Here is a 21,489-nt window from a genome sequence, read left to right on the forward strand (position 1 = left end):
CACGTCTATTTAAAGACACACGTCTATCTAAAGACACAATTCTATCTAAAGACACACGTCTATCTAAAGACACACGTCTATCTAAAGACACACGTCTATCTAAAGACACAAGTATATCTAAAGACACACGTCTATCTAAAGACACACGTCTATCTAAAGTCACACGTATATCTAAAGACACACGTATATCTAAAGACACAAGTATATCTAAAAACACACGTCTATCTAAAGACGCAAGTATATCTAAAGACACACGTCTATCTAAAGACACACGTCTATCTAAAGACACAAGTATATCTAAAGACACACGTCTATCTAAAGGCACACGTCTATCTAAAGACACACGTCTATCTAAAGACACACGTCTATCTAAAGACACACGTCTATCTAAAGACACACTTCTATCTAAATATACACGCATATCTACACATCCCATCTACACAAAATTACATCGACAGGCTCACCAAGCTGACAATTCTTAATAACAATTTTAAAAATATGATGCAAACCCCTGACACCGCTCCCCGCTAACTACACCCGCTACTGATAAATCTGCATATTCTTTTGGGCCCCATCCCCTTTCGCGAAACAAATGAGATAACTATCTTCCTTCTCGCAATACTATAGTAGCTAGACCTTCCAAGAGCCCCTTTGAAAAAGTACATTATTAGTACTCACGTAGAGAACAAAAAAGGGTCAGCTCGACCCACAGCTCTGTGAGATGTTGACAGGCTGTCAAGCACGTTAGGCATGAAGAAATGTCACACCGAGGGCGGCTGTGTATGTGTGTTTGACGGTGCTAGGCAGTGGATTAGAGATTGTCTTCTTGTGATGACAAGCCAATTCTGTCTCAGAGTCATGTTTCTTGACATGTTATAAACGAATACATTAATTGTATAGAGGTCTTCGTTCTCTCTGTTGACTTAATGTAGCCTATGACATTGTCGATCTGAGTTATGTAGCATGTTTTATTTTTTATTAATAGGTCACTCACGAAGGCCGCGGGATACACATTTGAGACCAAAAGATTTTCCGCTGCCGAGGACAAACGCAGACGGCGAAAAGAAAATCTAAATCGACCATCTGCGGACAATGGTTATGCTTGCCCTGTATGTGGCAATATATGTAGGTCACAGCTGGGGATGCGCAGCCACGGAAATACTGCATTCCTCACTGATCTTCGGACTCGAAGACAAGCCTTATTATTATTATTATTACTTTAGCATATGTATTTATAGCGTATTTAGCATTAGTATGAGGTCAAATAATCATATAATTATTTGAAGGTTTACCAAAGGACAAAAGGGATGGGAAGTTTCTCTAATTCGTGGCCTCTGGAACAATGTTACTTTTTGTAGACTATGTTACATTTATGTATCTACATAGTGGAAAGCCAAATAAAACTAAACACCATTTAGGAAATTTTTGTTGTGAAACTGACCCTTTAAATGTGCATACAAAATGCATTCTATGAAAAAAAATGTAAATGTTTGGCAGACAGAAAGCACATTAGTTCGTATTATTTATATTTTTAATTAACTTTATTAAGGAATTAACAAACATGCATGTATAAATGTTTCTGGAAGAAAAAAAGCAACAAGCATCCCCTTTTTAAGTGTTTTTTTTTTTACTATAAATAGTAAATAGTTCTAAAAATGAACATTTTAAAAACAAAACGGTTCGCTTTTAGAAAATAAAAAATATAGACGTTGCACCAGAACTTTGCAAGCTGCAAACCTGATTTTTTATAATATTTTTTAGGTCTAAACGTGACGGACGGACGGACAGACCAAACAAAACTAATAGTTGCTTTTTCTCCTTTTGGAGGGTGGCTAAAAACGAAACAAGGACAAACTTTCACAACTTATATGGATGTAGCCTATATTTAGGCAGAAGGAATGTCAGCAGTCTTTTTCTCCCCAACTCTTCTTGAAAACGATTCAAGACAAAAACAAAGCTTATATTAATATGTATCAACTAGTTTGGACCAGTCACGTAAATAAATTTGTAATTGATCTAGACTAATTATAATAAATCTGTGCGATTAGAAATTATTTTTTATCAATTGTTTTTGTTTAGCGCAATTATATATGCTTTTAGCTATGATCCTATCACGTCTGAACCAGTTGAAAAGGGGGAGAAAGAACGGGGTATCTGAATGATCGCTTTTTAAATGTATTTAAATGGGAACGACATGAATTCGTAATCTAGCTTGTGCTCTAAAGCCTTCTCATGCTTCTCAAGCCAACGCGGTAACCACTCTGCTAGCGAAGAGTGTATGAACATGTAAGATTGTATAGTTATCTATTGTTTCTGTTTCGTTTTTGTGTTCACAGAGACAAATGGGGACTAATTCATCTTATATCACCATTTCAGTCAAGTACTATTTTCTCCCCTTGTTTGAGATACCAAACAAAATAATTTATTATTAATAGTTGGTTAACTAATTGGTTGGTTGTTGTTCTGTTGTTTTTTTAAATTGATTCTTGTGTTGTCAGTTAAAAGAAATAATTGTGCAAAATTTCAGCTTGATCCGAGATTGGGTGAAATAACGTGTACAAATTTTGACCAGACAGGCACACAAACAGACAAAGACAGACAGATTGAGTCCACATAAGCTTTGTAGAAATAGAAAAGGCCTTAAAGAACTGTTTTCACCGCCTTTCACTTCCTGCCTGTGAAACGCGAAGATAACTCGCCGAGGTATTCTAGTAACCTCCCTTTTCTGTTTTCAGGTAGTTATTTTTTTACTTAGAGCCAAGATGTATCACATAGATTACACAGAAAAACAGAATAACAACGTAAATTGATATTTAGGTACAAGTCCACCCGTTTAATAATTAGAAAAAAAAATGGAAAATCAAAACTGTTTTTTTTTTCCCTTAGTGTAACGCCGGCTGACGGAATGTAAGAAAGCGTGAGAGAGGGAGAGAAGACAGTGAAAAAAGAGTGCTGGTGTATAATGTAACATATTAGCAGTATTCTATTACAGTCTTATATTACAATGCGCTGGATTTTTTTCTCATTTTAACTTTTAATAACTTTTCAATTATTCACTGGTCCGTTGGCGCTATCAAATGTTTCTGTCTAGCCGTGATAATTAATAGGCCCACTTACTTCGGTCCAGAGATAACAATGTCCTTGTGACAATATAAATTAAAATGTATTTGTTTAAAGCAAAGATAGATAAAAATCAAAGACATCTGGCAATACATCTTAAGATGCGCATCTAAGAGCTATAATTTTAAAACGAAAAAATTATTTCTGTTGTACCAAATATTGAAGGCAAGAAGCATTTTCTGAAAAAGAATGTTGACCACATAAATTAAGTGAATGTTATAAACATCTATTAAACAGCTTTTCTGTTGGCTGTTAAAATTTCGTATACTCCTTTATGGCTCCAGACATTAAAGCTGCATTTTGTATATTCCTGGTCTCGACATATCATTAAGTCAAGCTCACTCCTTTCTAGACATTTTAAGATATTAAGTACATCTTATAACTTATGAATCTGATCAGGGTGCACTATGGCAGGTGTGCTGTAAAACAAAACACAAAGGTGCTAATAGTAATTTTTACTCTTATAAATAGCATATATCTTTTACGCGGTTTTCTAAAACATTTATAAACATTTCAACATTATAGATACACTTTCGGTTATGAGTTTTATCTGTCAAGAAACTGAATATCGACTTATCAGCTCTTGATGGCAAGATGTCTAGGATGATTCTCGCCGTGTCTAGCCAACCAGTTATAATGATTGAAACTAATACAAAAAGGTGACGATGAAACGAATAACACAACAATGTCTAATGTGACAAATTAGGACCTCCGAACACAATAGGGTCATTAAAACAGGTGTTTAATTATTGATATATTAACCACCAAAATTGGAGATAATTGAGATAATAATGTGGTTAATTTGGTTGATTAATTAAGATAAAACAATGTAATGAATACAAACACATAAGAAATGAATAATGGTACGAAAGATTCGGAGTTATCTAATCATGAAAGGCTAAAACAACATAGTTACATATACATTGATGCTGGGTACAAATAGCAAGCCACACTGGACAGTTTCTCTCTCTCTCTCTTGTTTTAGCACGGATCCTGGAGCCCACGTCACAGTCCGTATAGTCTTGATGTTATATGTACTTGTATAAATCTACCGTCTCTGACCGTCACCTAGATATAAGTTGACAGACACTTACAAATAGCCGAGTACTTAATCAACGAATCAACTCATAACTTCCTACGTACAGTAAAGAAAAGATGAATAGTTCCGTCTTACCGTGTGTCCTTAAGAGAAGCACTGATACTGTTCCTGTATCTAACAACCACAACACAAGTCGTATATACCAATACGACATCGACTCCTACAACATCGGTCTGGTCCAGCACCTAGTCGTGTTTGAGTCGTCTCCCTCTTATCTCAAACTGTTTCTGACTTTATAGTCCTTAAGCTATGTCTAATTTATTCTCTAATTATTGTCTTGTCACCCGGACTCCGCTAGTACCACATTTTCCCTACATAAATCTAAAGATCCGCGATGTGTCCTGCCGGTATCACTGACCGTGGTATTTTGAGCCCTATTGTTTGCAAGTTTATTGTTCCTCTCGAGTCTTCGTAGTGTTGGTGTCAACTGATGTCTGTCTGGGTGTCTATACATCACTGTCATAGTCTGCTCCAGGTCCAGCACATGAGAGATCGTACTGTAGTATTTGGATCAACAACAAAAACCAAACAAGATAATCACACAGCTGTGACAATCCACACAACATTAACATCATCTTATGGGAATTTTAGATTCAATAAATACTCGTCGTTAAAATAGTCACAAAATGTCAAATATTCTGATTGTATAGAAACAATATGTGCAATTTATCCTTCCGTCGTTTTTCTTCTTTACATCAATCATAGCAATGACTTCCTTGTCAATTGTATTTGTAGCCAGATGTCCTTGTTTTCCGATTTTCCAATCCTGGTGACTATTCTTGAGTCGTCTTTTGATATTCCAATTTCTGACTTTATTTCCACTACTTATTAAATTACTAATTTGTATTTCATTTCTAAAGAATTAGTTGAAAATAGTTGACAACTAAAAGAACATACAATTTCTTGCTATGAAGTGACTAAATCATCCCCAAATAGGAAACATTAGAACCATTCTTTGAACAACTGGCACGTACTTTTCCTTTTGTGAAATAGACACACGACAAACATGTGGATGTGATAAAACGGGATTTAAAATCCACTGAACATTGATACTGACCATTGGGAAGACATAGCCTTGGACCGCACTAGTTGGAGAGAGACGGTGACCAAGAAAGCTATGGACAGCGAGAAAACCTGGGCCTCGATTCTTGAAGACAAGCGAAAGTGAAGACCAAAGTGAAAACCTTGACATGCAATATTTGTGGACGGGAGTGTCTGTCCAAAATAGGGCTCCACATCCATTTGAAAAAGTGTTGGAGATGAACCGTTCAACTCATGAACCATAGTCTTTCTACTACTGAAGGAGGCCAATAAAATAAAAAAAAATATCTAGGGTTTCCGTGTTAAGTCGGAGCATTCCATGGTCGGAGTGCAATTTTATTTAAAGCGGGGGTGCTTTAAAGCGGGGGTACGTCATAGCGAGTGCACATAACTGTACACATAAATGCGTAAATAAAACAGTGCGTATAAATTGAAGTTCGTATAGTAATTTTTTTGTTGTATAAGGCCTACTATTGGCTTCAATGCTTTACAAAGCAACATTTTATTTATGCGTTTTAATAAAGACAACTAGGCCTACATATTACTCACCCGTAAATCTATAATGACGAATCCAAGTTCGTTACATCTGACCAAAGAAATTCACAAAACAATTAAATATTTTACAAAACAGCGTCTCCTAGTGGTCCCCTTGTTTTAAAAATAAATGACTTCGTCACCATACAGCTTAGAAACTTAAGAGAAGTGCATTGGTTAAATCAAAATTTATGACCGGCTCAGACATGTACTTCGGTATCTTCTGTTAATAATAGGTCTACTACTATAAGAGATAGTAAACAATGACTGCTTTCTAGTCCGGGCCAATCTTATTATCTAGTCCAACAGGCCCGTGTGTCAGGTGGCCTCCAGTTCATTCATGACTTTATCAGCGTGCATCATTAGCACAGGATCGAGCGAGACTAACAAGGGAGAAACAGCTGCTGGATTGAATACAACACACTACAAATTAGAGTCACAGGCGGACACATTAGTCATTGGGAGGGGACTTATTACAGAAGTGTCGGAACTTAGTCAAAAAAAATAAAAAATAAAGGCTGGGATCGCTTGTGGAAGAAATCATAATGACACCAATAAATTGCAAGAATTGTAAGAGAACTACTCCAAAAGATAGGCCTAACTTGGTTTTAATTTGCTCATGCAGTTTTAAAATGCTGAACTTTTCATTTCTCATTACTAAATAAAGTATAGAAATAGCAAATGACTTTTAGAAAATATTTATTTTTAGGGTAAGTAGAAATGTTTATATTTGTATAAAATAATTTTTTTTTGTATTTTCATTTTGGACGTCGTTTTAAGTAGGCTAAGAACGTAAGAACCAAAGATTGTGCTAAGATAATAAAATAAGAGATATAATAGATAATAAAAGATAATATAATAAGAGATGTGACCGAAATTGAGTTATGGAAATATGTTTCATTCCACTGATTAATGATGAATGCAGTGTTTCACATGACTATGTACATTGCCAGAATAGATGCATTCATTACCATTCAATAGCTGCGCATGCCAACGATGACACTGTTTGGCGAGCTTAAAAGAGGACGGCGTAACAAAGGTGCCCCCTATAAAGATTAGCTCAGGCGTCATTTCGCGCTCACTTAGAAAAGAGGAAAGTATCTGGCAGCAGATGGCCTCTAAAAGAGACAGTTGGAGAGCTCTCACAAAAGCCGCGGGACACACATTTGTGGCCCAAAGAAAAACCAATGCTGGAGACGAAAAGAAAACTTAAATAGACCACCAGAAGACAGCGGTTTTGTCTGCATCGGATGTGGAGAAATACGCAACTGTGTGAAACACTCTGCACTCCTTAATTTCTCGGAATCGAAGACATTGCCACTATATAACATTATCACTGAATCGAAATTCCTGGATCTCTGCAACTTTCAAGAGTATTAGAGCGTGCCTATTGGCGGGTTATTATGCAGTTTTATTATCAATTGTGCAATCTGACAAATACTGTTTTAAAATGTCAGGGAGATAAAACAAAGTTGTATTTGATTTAGATTTACTCTAACCTTATTTGAACACACAACATTCTAACACAGTACAGTCAGTCAGTACAGTCATGTACTTCATAGTATCGTTATAATTCATGTATTCACTATTTCCAAATTATGCTCGTTTTGTTCTACCATTATAATGCAAACTCTAGCAATGTACAAAAATGTATTAACTTAATGGTTTAATACAATCAGCTTGGAATTGAAAGATTTGTTTTTAAATAATTTCATCCAATATGCGTGGTTAGAACAGTCATTCATAGTAGGCCTGAATATAGATTGAATATCGAAACAGCCTTTCAACTCCTGCTCTCCGTATCACTAAAACATTGTGATAGTCCTTCGATCAAAAATCTCTTTGCCACCATTGTTTTAAATAGTATTTGTCAAAAGTGCACTTAAACACCAGACAGCTTAACAAAACAATAGTCAATAAATAGTCTCTAATGTTGAAGAAAACAAGAACAGACGCAAAATAGAGCCGCGAGATTGATAAATAAATAACAACAGTTGAATAAACACTATTTGTAAAATCACTTAACTTTTGAAGCAGCAATAATACACAAACACACAAACTTACAAATACAAAAACACAACTTAATAAAAATATTCAGAGAGAAACAGATAAAGCGCTTGGCTTCCGAGCCAGGGGTCCCAGGTTCAAATCCTGATGAAGACTGGGATTTTTTTTTCTTATCGATATCATTAAGGCGCTTCTGAGTCCACCCAGCTCTAATGGGTACCTGACATTAGTAGGGGAAAATTAAAGGCGGTTGGTCGTTGTGCTGGCTACATGACACCCTCTTTAACCTTGGGCCACAGAAACAGATGACCTTTACATCATCTGTCCTATAGATCACAAGGTCTGAATGGGGAACTTTACTTGTTTTGAAGGAACGTCTGTAAATGATAAGATAAGAATAATGAACTTACGTCAATATAAATCTAATGCATGAAGCTGATCACCTGGTCTTCCAGACTGATCACCTGGTCTTCCAGACTGATCACCTGGTCTTCCAGACTGATAACCTGGTCTTCCAGACTGATCACCTGGTCTTCCAGACTGATCACCTGGTCTTCCAGAAAGTGTGTTTAGTTTGTTGTTTGTAAAATGTTTTACATGTTTCGGATGTTCCTTCAGAGTTGAAGATAATTTACTTCCTAGTCCAAACCTCCCGCAGGACGACGGGGGATGGCAGCAGGCAGGGCATGAACCTGGGATCATCGACAAGTCCAGCGCGCATACCGCACGACCAGGCAACAACCCTGTTACGCTGTCCTTCTATATGGAACAAAACTTAAAGGTGGGTTGGACATCTTCATTAAGGATAATGGATAAGGATAAGGGCTGCAGAAGACGAAAAGATAATTTGAAGAGCCCTCAAGCAGATAACGACTTTCGATATTTCAACGAAATATGTATGTCAAAGAGACTCAAATCCGAAACTTCAACACAAATGAGTAAACAGTTCTTATATCTGACGCAAAAAGACTTTGGGGGGGGGGGGATGGGGGCAGCTAATAATACAGACAATCTCCAGGCATTCACTAACAAATGTTTCCGTCATATAGATGGTGTCAGAGGGTCAAACAATATCTCAAACTACAGCCTATGTGAAACAAAGACCGATATAACAAATGGGGCTGGATGGGACACACAATGAGAAGAACAGCAGACTTTGCAAGACAGACTTTGACTGAAACCCACAAGGGAAGAGAAAGGTTGGAAGACCTAAGTCAAAATGGAGATCAGTAGAACCAAGAAGCACATATGGCAGGATGGACATTACAATCTTAGAAATAAAGCATACAAAATGATCTAGTATTTACAATTTTAAAACCACTGGATCTAAATTTACAAGTAGGCCTATATTCTAAAGCACAAATTTAAAGTCCTAATAATTGTCACAATTTAATTGTCTATTAAAAGTGTCAGTGCGTGCATGCGTTTTTTTTTTTTTTTTTGTTTTTTTTTAGAAAAAGGGAGGGGGGCGTATAATACGGTTTGTAATACTCTCTTAGAATTCAAAGACAGCCATTTCATTAGAAGATACAATGTATTATTCTTATTCTGTTGTCACAGATAGATATTAACATTAACATACTGTAGACATTAATTAATAATAATGATAATAATAACGAAGACTGTGTTTATCAAAGTAGACATAGAAGACTCTCTTTTTATTTCCGTCAAATCCTTTAGCTTTCGCACAAAACATAAACAACAAACAATGCTGCAATATACACATATGAACACATTTCTAAATAAGGTGCTAGGTGCCCCTCTAGATCTAGGTCTATGATTGACAAAATACAAATACATATGTTAAGTGTGGATATGTTGTGAATAGTTGAATAGTGATGTTTCTTCTTTCAAATTGTTCCGCCAGAAGGATCCTTTCATTTGAAAATACTGTGTGTATATGTGGGGGAGGGGCATTATAGTGCAGGGAGATGGAAGGTTCCATCTGATGGGCCTAAGAAGTGTTTTGCACAACTAAAACTTCTTGAGCGCTTTCACCAAAGGTGCTTGCGCACCATCATGAACATACGGTGGCAAGACCACACTACAAACAGCGATGTCCTTGCGAACGCCGGTATGGACAGTTTAGAGGGACTTCTTATGGTCCGACAGTTACGCTGGAGCAGGGCACGTATCCCGTATGGGGGACGAATGTATGCCAAAGGCAGTCTTTTTTGGTGAGCTAAAAGGTGGTCGACGTAACAGAGGTGCCCCACGGAAACGCTTCAAAGACCAGCATAGGCGCCAACTTGCCTTAGCTGACATAGAAGAGAGCACCTGGTTGCATGCGGCCTCAGAACGAGACAGCTGGAGGTCAAAGGCCGTGGGATACACATTTGAGACCAAACGAAAATCCGCTGCCGAGGACAGACGCAGACGGCGAAAAGAAAATCTAAATCGACCACCTGCGGAAAATGGTTATGCTTGCCCTGGGTGTGGCAAAATATGTACGTCACAGGAAATACTGCATTCCTCACAGGAAATACTGCATTCCTCACTGATCTTCGGACTCGAAGACAAGCCTTATTATTAATATGGGGTTGCGAGCTATTCGTTTGTAGGATGAAGTAGAAAAAAATGACATAGAATTTGAGGGCTTGAAAACTGTGTTGTGGTGGTGGTGGGGGGGGGGGGAGTGTTGTAATCTAGGCCGTTTTATAAGTGGGTTTAAGAGTGCTCCGGGCAAAATAAACATATATACCAACTATCCCAACCGTAGCGTATAGTATAAAATGTTTTTATTGTTGAATATTGTATTTTTAAACATGTTAATTTCAGTATACATACATCTAGATTCTAGATCCATTTTTTTATCAAGCTAATTATACGAATCTGCTCTTAATTTACATATGATATTTTACCGCTTCGTTTCACGCTTTTAAATGTGAATTAATACAGTACTAGTGAGAGGTGAAAAAAAAGCGATAGAAGAAATATGGAGGCGATGTAATGGAAACTAAATAAAACGTAAGAAAAAGAAAGTTAAAAGAGAGAATTGAATTATAAATGTTGCCAACTAAATGAAAACAAAAATAGGTTACGACTGGAAGAAACATGAATTAAAAAAAAATAATCAATTAATTATTTGATATAGAACAAGGGAAATAAATCTTACATTGTTGAGAAATATGTCTGCAAACGTGAAGTTCTTTCCCTTATATAAGCTCCTTTTTTTAAAATATAATTTGCTTGTTTAACTATTGAAAATTCAAACTAGGCTGGGACAAATCTGATGGGATTGCGTAAGTCAGGACATTCTAGACTGGTGCGTAGAGTGGCGGTAGACAGCGCGAAAGGAAAAAAAAATTGTAACTAGATCTTCAGCTATGGTGTGTGAGGATTTGATGAAAAAAAAAAAGACTAGATTGACAACACTTGGTGCGTGTTGGTGTTTCTCATGAGGGTATTCACAACAGACACATTGTCCTTCGAGTATACGTTGATCTTGCTGTTTTGTGTGCGGGGGTGTTGTGGTTGTTTTGTTTTTAACACTAACATTTCGTAATCGCTCTGTGTCTATTGATTGGCCGATACTAGACTGGCAATGAGACTTACTGATACTAGACTGGCAATGAGACTTAGCAGACATAAGCTTGAAGAAATGTCTAGAACCATTGCACTTAGAAGAGGTATTCATTAGTTGAAAAGTACACGGGGAAAACTTGACACATAGAAAAGTGGCTCTCTTTTATCCTCTCTAATTCCCTCCTCTATCTCTCTCCCACACGCTCTGCCCTCTCTGTGTAGAAGATTGTGTCTCGCTCTGTCTCCCCCCCCCCGGTCACTCTTTCCTTCCCTCTCCCTCTCTCCCAGCATGCCTCAGTCTCTCAATCCCTCTTTTTTTTTAAACACACATTTTCCTTGAACACTTTCCCTCCTCAATCAACTTTTTTTTCCCTTTTTACCTCCTAATCTCTCTCTCTCTCTCTGTCATCTTTCTCTCTTGTCATCTTTCTCTCTCTCTAGCTCTATCTCTGTCATCTTTCTATCTTGTCATCTTTCTCTATCTCTCTCTCTGTCATCTTTCTCTCTCTCTCTCTCTATCTCTGTCATCTTTCTCTCTTGTCATCTTTCTCTATCTCTCTCTCTGTCATCTTTCTCTCTATCTCTCTTTCTCTGCCATCTTTCTCTCTTGTCATCTTTCTCTCTCTCTCTCATCTTTCTCTCTTGTCATCTTTCTCTCTCTCTCTGTCATCTTTCTCTCTCTCTCTGTCATCTTTCTCTCTCTATCTATATCTTTCTCTCTCTGTCATCTTTCTCTCTCTCTCTCTCATCTTTCTCTCTTGTCATCTTTCTCTCTCTCTATCTCTCTCTCTCTGTCATCTTTTTCTCTCTCTCTCTCTCTCTATCTCTCTGTCATCTTTCTCTCTCTCTCTGTCATCTTTCTCTCTCTCTGTCATCTTTCTCCCTCTCTGTCATCTTTCTCTCTCTATCTCTCTCTGTCATCTTTCTCTCTCTCTCTCTCTCATCTTTCTCTCTCTCTATCTCTGTCATCTTTCTCTCTCTCTCTCTCTCTCTGTCATCTTTCTCTCTCATTCTCTCTCTGTCATCTTTCTCTCTTTCTCTCTCTCTGTCATCTTTTTCTCTCTTGTCATCTTTCTCTCTCTCTCTGTCATCTCTATCTCTCTCTCTGTCATCTTTCTCTCTCATTCTCTCTCTGTCATCTTTCTCTCTCTCTCTCTCTCTCTCTCTCTGTCATCTTTCTCTCTCTCTCTCTGTGTCATCTCTCTCTGTCATCTTTCTCTCTTGTCATTTTTCTCTCTCTCTCTGTCATCTTTCTCTCTGTCATATTTCTCTCTTGTCATCTTTCTCTCTCTCTCTCTCTCTCTCTGTCATCTTTCTCTCTTGTCATCTTTCTCTCTCTCTCTCTGTCATCTTTCTCTCTCTCTGTCATCTTTCTCTCTCTCTCTCTCTCTCTCTCTCTCATCTTTGTTATTTTTAACCTCTACAATCTGGCGTTACTGTGTAATGGACTGGATGTTGATTTGCTAGACCAAATTTTAACACTGTCCCTCACACACACACTCACGTTCTATTCTATTTGTATGATCCAATCGTTCATTACGTAGTGCACCAATTTAGTTTAGCGACGCACCACACAGAGGAAGAGCTTTGAACGCGACACTGATATTAACATCACATAACGATAGTGTCGAGAGTATAGTCACATAATGTCAAGACATTCGGCGTAGAGGTTTCATCGTTTAGCGACAGAGCATTAAATGTAACACCCTTCTGTAATTAAACTTATTAACAAACCAGTTCCTGGACTTCGTCATTTAGAGTTTTGTGATGTTTTTTGTCTTACTCTTCATACATAAATGAAATACGCCTGCGCATCTTATCTTCTTATCTTATAGATTACAGACGTTACTTCAAACAAGATGATAATTACGTCCTACGCATTTCACGTGTCAATCTAGTCATGCATGTTAATCAATGAGTTTAACTCTGCTAAGTCTTTGGTTTTATCTCTGCGTCTTTCTGAGTATTTCATTAGGTCATACACTAGCAGCTAGATTCAAAACCAGTAAATAGCAATCAGCAATTCACACAACTGGAAACTAATGACATTCATGGGCATAGCCGGGTGGTGGGGGGTCGCCAAAATGAGATTCTGCTTTTCGTTTTATTGTGAGATTTTAATGTTAATCCATCACTTGCCCCAGGGCAATATTGATATGTATATATATACACAGAGAGAGAGAGAGAGAGAGAGAAAGAGATAGATAGATAGATAGATAGATAGATAGATAGATAGATAGATAGATAGATAGATAGATAGATAGATAGATAGATAGATAGATAGATAGATAGATAGATAGATAGATAGATAGATATGGGGTGAGAGAAAAAATCCCCCCCCCAAAAAAAAAAAAAACAACTCCGCCAATAATGACATAATGACACTACAACTATATATTTTGATAATTTATTTAACGACACAACACTATCATTCTAAGCGTGAACTCTATCGAGGCTTGTCTCTTTCTTTTGACAAAGTATTAATACAAACATGTAACCTTCCATATCAATTGGATCAAGAATTGTTGCTGGCTTGCTGACACGATCTCATGACATTTACAAAAAGTAATGTGGCTAGTTTTTATTGAAATAATCTTTGGGCTGCTTTAAAAAAAATGTGTGAGCAGGAAATCATTGTTGAAATAGGCGAACATTATTTTTCTTCGTTCTACTGATGCCACGTTACAGGCGTATGCCCGTTATTATTTAATTACTGCGAGAAATGACAAAATCTATGCAGTCTGTGAGATATTTGAAATGTTGAGGTCATGTAGCTCTAAGCTTGTTGCCAACTCAAGAGCAAGATTCTTTCCGTATTGTGCGTTCACCAAAAGAGCTTTTTTAAATTTGTGTCTTGTCAACATTAACTCTAGTCGTGCATATTAATTAGAAACTTAAAAACCCTGCTAAGTCCTTGATTTTCCTGGATGATTCAGGCAACCCGTTCCATGCTCATATGGTACTAGGGAAGAAGGAGTACTTGTAAGAATTTGTCCTAGCATATGGAATATGAAATGTGCCTTTGTCTTTATATCTTTCTGAATATATATATATATATATATATATATATATATATATATATATATATATATATATATATATATATATATATATATTGTAAGTTATGGTGCATTTGAATGTATTATTGGTACTTCACATTCCCTTGAGTGTCTCTAAATTTAGTTATTTTACTGATGGTGAGACTCTAGTCAAATGTGAATATTCATTAGTTATAAATCTTTCGGCTCTATTTTGCGTCTGTTTTAGTTTCGTTGAGTTTTTATTTTTTAGGGCTAAGTGGTTCTAAATAGTTGTTCCTTGTACTGCCAATAATAATAATCATATTGGAGAAGTAACAGGCTGAGAGTCCCTACATCACAGACCTATGAATTTCTATGTCTATGGTTTACATGAAATATATTTTTTTACATTTGAATACTTTTTTTATTCAATAAAATTAATTATAAATACCAACAAGAAATTACGTGAACGCTAAAGAACAACTGTTGCGATAGAGTCACATGTTGAAACACTTGTGAAACGTTACGTCTAAAATAATGCCTCATAAACATGTTCTCGTTACGACATTAAACACGCCTTAAATGACAAATACGTTGGGACACTTTGTCGTAAAATATACTTAACGAGAGTGAGATGAAAGAATATGGGGATAAAAGATGAAAGGAAAATCTGGGGATTAGAAAGATGCAGTGTTTATGTTTTTATGTCACCAGGATCTTAATAATGTGTGGTTGTGAATGTAATCTATGAGTGTGATATAAAGGAAGAGAGAGAGAGAGAGAGAGAGAGAGAGAGAGAATGGTATGTAAAGAAGTAGGTCTGAGATAGCTAAGGAAAGAGAAACATTAAAAGAAGAAAAAAGCACAAAATTTTCAAAAAGAGAAAAAAAAAAGAAGAAACAAAATCTATGACATTTTTTTTTCCATCAAACTTTGTTTGAGTAGTGGGCTCAAGTCTTTTCTAATTAGTTTCAACATACCCAGTCAAAACTTTTGAAGATGTGGAGTTTGAAAACTTTATACTTTAGCCTTAACATCTCTCTCTCTCTCTCTCTCTCACACACACACACACACATATTCTCTCATTCTTTATGTTATCATCACTCATTTATCATTTTCTTTTTCTCTCTTTTTTCTCTCTTTCTTTGCCTCTCATTCGATCTTTCTCTTTTTTTCTATATCTCTCTTTGTCGTTTTTCTCTCTTTCTTTATCTCTCTCTCTCTCTCTTCACTCTCTAACACACAGGGGCGTAGCTAAGAATTTTCTATCGTTTGGGGCCCGGGGGGCTTGACCTCTTTGGGGACGCCTGCATTTTGTGAAATATTTAATTTTTAATGTAAAAAAACCCCACTCATTTGGGAGCCCCCCTCAAGTGGAGGCCCGGGGGGGATTTTCAAATTTTCCCCCTCCTCCACCACCCTACGCCAGTGCTAACACAAGTGATTTACATCAAGAGGAGTAGGGGTTGAAATTTCGAGATGAGTGGTCTGCCCCTGGATTAGTTTTTTTTTTTTTTTTTAATGTACCATTTTAAAACCTTTTACCAAAGCAATTAAGTTTAATGACTAAGTGAATTAGAACTATGGACCTAATCATTAGTTCGGTACAAAACTAAATGCAAGTGGAGAGTTATACATTTTTTTCAAGTTTACTCTCAGGAAGTGATAGTACAACTTTTAAATTCGTCTAAATTTATTGTAAGCAATTTGAAAATATGAATTTTAAAAAAGTTGGGGGGGGGGGGGGGTTAATGAAAACTTTAAAAAAAAAAGGAACGTGCTAAATTTGATATTGTTGAAATCAACGGGAGGTTGGGTGAGGTTGGAGCGATACGAAATAAATAGGTTGATTCTGGTTGATAGTACCTATATGTAGTAGGTGGGAAGGGCAATAGAGGTATTAGCCCCCCCCCCCCCCCAATCGGCCAACAGGGGAACGACATAATATAAAGATCGGTTAAAACACCAATAACAGGTTTTTATCATATAGATATTTAATTGATTCTGTTAGCAAGCTGTGATTTCTACAAATAAATTGGACCGCCCTCCCCCCACTTAAAAGTTTAGGGGGGGGGGGGGGCGGCGGGATTGATTCCATCGCACCCTCCCGACCCCACCAAATCGGGCAACATACTAGAGAGGGGGGTGGCGAAATAATCTAAAAATAGGTTGAAATAAAATAATGAGTATATATTATTAACATAAATAATAAATTCGTATACAAATTGTTTGGATTCTATACTAAAATTCGTCCGCCCCCCCCCCTTTCGGGGAGGGAGCCGAGTGGGGGGGGGCGATCGCCCATACCGCCCCCCCCCCCCCCCCCGGATCCGCCAGTGACCGTGATAAACATATAAGTGTACATAAACGTACAAATTAATCTGCCAACTTGTATAGCTATTACTTTACAGCTATTACTACAATTTCATTTCAATTCGTGTAGACCACCGCAATCTAAAAGAAAAAAAAGTTTATATAATAACGTCGACTACTTACCGAAAGATTTTTCTTTTGTAGCAAGTAAATGTCACACACACAACAAAAAAAAACACAAAAAAAACAGCAAGTCTTTCTCTTACGATCCCAAGCGAAAATGTCACAAGTGGCAGCAGCAAGACGGTTTTTCTAGCTACAGCACCTTTTGCTCGTCCTTTGTCACGCTGCTATTATAGTGTATCGTTAATAAGAACACGGGATTATGACCTTTGGGGTATTGGCTTTTTTTTTCTTTTGGTTGAGCTGGAAGATGACACTGTCTTTCACATGGGCAAATAAACCTTGTCATTCTATGGCGATAGACGAATAGCATAAACACAGGAGGAAAGGAGAGAGAGGTAGAGAGAGAGGAGAAGGAGAGAGAGGAGGAGATAGGTAGAGACAGGAGAAGAAGGAAAAGAGAGGAGGAAGAGAAAGAGAGAAGAGTGGAGAGAGATAGAGAGGAGGAGGAGGAGGAGGGAGAGAGGAAGAGAGAAGAGTGGAGAGAGATAGAGAGGAAGAGGAGAGAGACGAAGAGAGGGAGATAGGTAGAGAGAGAGAGAGAGGAGAAGGAGGAGAAAGAGAGAAGATAGGAGAGAGATAGAGAGAGGAAGAGGAAAGAGAGAGGAGGAGGAGATAGGTAGAAAGGGGAGAAAAAAGAGAAAGAGAGAGGAGGAAGAGGAGTGGAGAGAGAGCTGGAGAGAGAGCAGAAGGAAAGAGAAGAAGAGGAGGAGATATGTAGAGAGAGAGGAGAAGGAGAGAGGAGGAAGATAAGGAGAGAAAGAGAGAAGAGTGGAGAGATAGAGAGAGGAGGAGGAGAGAGATAGAGGAAGAGAGAGGAGGAATAGGAGGAGAGAAAGAGAGAAGAGTGGAGAGAGATAAAGAGGAGAGAGACGAAGAGAGAGGGAGATAGGTAGAGAGAGAGGAGAAGGAGGAGAAAGAGAGAGGAGGAAGAGGAGAAGAGAAAGAGAGAAGAGTGGAGAGAGGAGGAGGAGAGAGATAGAGAGAGAGGGAGAAGGAGTAAAGATAAAAAATGAGTGGTGCGGACTCTGTGGCCTAGTGGTGATTCGCATCTTGCGCTTTGTACTGCCACGATGGGTGCTAGTTCGAACCCTGCCCACTGGAATTCAGTCCTGCAGAAAGTTTAGGGTAGGACGTACATTATCTTCATTTATCTCTTATCTTAAAGACGATTCTTAGACGTTTTATGACAGGGGGAAAAAAAGAAGGGAGGCAAACAGACTACGAAACGAGGGATGTATGTGGCTTGCCGACAACTTTATAAATTTGAGATGTATTCCAAATATTCCAGTCAAAACAAGAGTTCGCTAATGATATGTATTTGTACAAAGCTTAGGCCCCCTATATTATTCTGTCTGTCTGGTAGCAGCTATGAACACGTTTTTTTCTCCCACACCCATTCTAGGATTTAGTTTCAATGTTGAAGACAATACATTAATCTTTTTTTTTAAATAATAAATAGGTCAATTAATTACTGGTAATTAATTATTTTTTTATACCGACTAGGGATATTAATTCTTCAGTAGATATCGCTAAATAGTCAGGGTTTTGTCCCCTTAGATAATAATATAAGTTATGTCTCCTACACCCATACTGGGATCAAGTTATTTATTGTACGGAACGAAACGTGAATTGATTTAAAATTTACCAATCAGTCAATTAATTGTCAGTAATTTATTGTTTAGTTTAATATCGAAAAGGTAAATAACTTCTACATTGAGATATATAGTTGTAAGTGTGGTCGAGCGCTTCCCCTTAAAAAAAAAAGTTGTTTTTTTTTAATTTTGCTTGTTACCTGAGAGATGGACTCCGATTGGTGACAAGGCAGGGAGACCTAGGTCTCCCGTAGTGCCTTGAACTCTGCTGTGCGGCGTATTTAAGTGCCTCATAGCCTCAATACAGATCTAGTTGACCATTGGATAGCCTACGTCTCCCCGCAGCTCGCGGAGATGCAGACACTCTTATTGCAAGACGTCCACCACCGTTTCTTTGACTCCCCGCAGTGTTTTGCTTGTTACCATCTTTGCTTTGTCTCTGTGTGTGGGTGTGTATTTATGTTATTATATATCTTAGCTTTGTCTCTCTGTGAGTGTGGGTGTGTATTTATGTTATTATATATCTTAGCTTTGTCTCTCTGTGAGTGTGGGTGTGTATTTATGTATATCTTAGCTTTGTTTCTGTATAGTTTTGTCAACTGAATTAGCTTTGTTTCTGTGTGTGTGTATTTTTTCGAACTTAATTTTGTTTCTGTGTATGTATGTGCATTTGTCAACTTAACATTGTATCTGAGTATGTGTGTATTGGGGAGGAGGTGTATTGTTCAGTTTTTTTGGTTTTTTTTTGTTATTGTTTATTCAAACAAAATAAACTACAGAAGCAGCACTGATACAAACTGCTGTAAGCCTATAACGAAAAAGAAACAGTCGAGGTTTTATATGATGACAAGAAAACTAAGAAATAGCTAGTGGACGAGCGTTTATCAAGAGTAGGCCTATGTAATGTGTACATGTTTAATTATGATTTACAAAGCATATTTCTGGAACAATAATTTAAAAATATATAGGCCTATATGTGCTTTAAAATCAAGGTAAGGATTACGTGATTGCTTCGCTTCCCAGTTAAAATGTAGGCCTAAATAGCGGACAGCAAATTTGTTACAAAAAAATGAATGAGTTATGAAATATAGAAGAGACTATACGGCTATGTCGTGCGGCCCGCGGCCTTCGTTTATGTATCACTGATCAAGCTCCCCAACATAGCTAGTAGGCCTATAAAATACTTTTTCAAAAAGGGTTTCATGTAGGCTACATCTATGATAATGATGTAGATCCATAGATTGAGATTTTATAAATATATGGGAAAGGACCAATGGCGAACGCTTTTGTGCCAGTTTTTAGTTTAGAATTTATAACTCCGCAATGGTTAAACTTATAATAAAAATGAAAACATCTGCGGACTCCTCAGCTATTGGGCGATAAAACTAAATTTGATTATTTTTTCCATATCAGCTATTAAATTTATAAATCAAGTCAACTTGCGGTAGGGGTCAGACCTAATCAGCGAACGCAATTTTCGCGGGAGTCATAATGAGCGAAAGGCCGTAAAAAATAGCGAAATAGCATGTTAAAATATAGGAAATTATGCTTCAATTAGTTCTATCATCTAACTTCTTCCATGAAGCATTATAACTATTGTCCTCCTTGTGGCATTAGGCCTAAATTTGTTTTCACTTTTCTCGTGCTCCACATCTCCTTTCTCTGCTTGTAACTGATGTCTATATATAGCCTACGAAACTTGCGATCTATTTTTTTTTTAAAAGAAAGAAAGAAACTACAAAATTCTATCTCGCCACCTTCCTATAGGCTAGTCCACGTCGTACTACTCTCCATTTCATAAACTCTCGTTACTGCAACTATTCTTTTTAAAAGAACTTTTGTTTAGTGCACTTAATCACCATCAACTCGATCTCCCCCCCCCCCCACACACACACAAGCTGATTGACCCAAAGGCAGATCCCGAATGCGATGGATTGATGATGTTATGGAGACAGATCTACAACAGCTTGGGTTTCGGGCATGGAGACGAAAGGCTCAGGAGAGATCTTGTAATTTTATACATGTATATTATATGGTAACTCTTATATTTATTACTAAATATATAGTTCGCGTTTTTCCGATCCTGAAATCGAATATTTTCTCCTGGAAAACTCTTGGAAATCTCCTAATAATCCTAATCTCAGAATGGTGGGGGAACCCTGTGAAAATGAATTCTGCACTTCTTTTAAACATTTATACACATATTAATATCATTAATTAGTAACAAGATGTTAACCAGCCAGTTAAAAAAAAAGGAGGACGGCAAAACTGAGTCCCCCCCTCCCCCCCCCCCCGTATAAGCACTGTTAAGATCAACTAAAGCGTCATTTCACCCTCACTGGCATAGAGGAAAGTAACTGCCAGCAAATGACCTCTGAAACTGTTGGAGAGCTGCGAGTCAAACATTTTAGACGGAAAGAAAATGCGGGAAAATATGCTGGTCGCAACTGGGCGTAGTCATGCGAAACACGTAGTGATGCACTCATCCTTAATCTTCGAAATCCAAGACATTGGGTTAAGGTTAAAAATATGCCTATTATTTTAATATTTCAGTTTACAAACAATAACAATAGATAAGACAAAAAGAAAACAGACTAAATCAGTAACTAAATTATTATTAATGGCTTTTTAAGCTTATATAATAGGGGTTTCGCTGAATAGGTTTTCAGTTAAAAGGGTCATTTTGAGCGAACACCCCATAATATTTATTTTTCAACGGAATGAATAGCCTAAGCTATTCTAGCTAACTATTTCCTCATCAATTTATAAGCATAATATGCAATTTTATTTCGGCCGATGTCCATTGGTGCTTTAAAATCGCCTTAAGTTCGGACCTATTCTCGTTTATCCGGAAACGTTTTGAGAATGAAATTTCCATACATGTCAACTTTGACCTTCAGCTATGCTTTATTTTATGAGGGAAAACGAAAGTGACTATGTGGGAAATGTATAAAAATGGACTCTTTGTAATACTATTTTCTTAGTTCTGCAGTTACTTTTGAAATAAATAAGAATGGATAAAAATTACGGGGAGGTGTTCGCTTTATATGCC

General features: G+C 37.3%; 1 protein-coding gene across 3 annotated transcripts in view; it reads right to left on the minus strand.

Annotated features, from left to right (window-relative positions):
• LOC106057160 (uncharacterized) overlaps positions 1–17,011 on the minus strand; it is a 41,937-nt gene extending 24,926 nt beyond the window's left edge. For 2 of the 3 annotated variants that reach the window (XM_056011747.1, XM_056011748.1), the window contains exon 1: positions 5,810–6,140. The gene's annotated coding sequence lies outside the window, so the exon portion shown is untranslated. Of the gene's footprint in view, positions 1–5,809; positions 6,141–16,842 lie in introns of those variants that run through there. The other variant, XM_056011749.1, reaches the window with a different exon arrangement.
• Positions 17,012–21,489: the final 4,478 nt, after the last annotated feature.

This window comes from Biomphalaria glabrata, chromosome 15 (genome assembly GCF_947242115.1).
Source record: "Biomphalaria glabrata chromosome 15, xgBioGlab47.1, whole genome shotgun sequence".
NCBI classification, from domain to species: domain Eukaryota; kingdom Metazoa; phylum Mollusca; class Gastropoda; family Planorbidae; genus Biomphalaria; species Biomphalaria glabrata.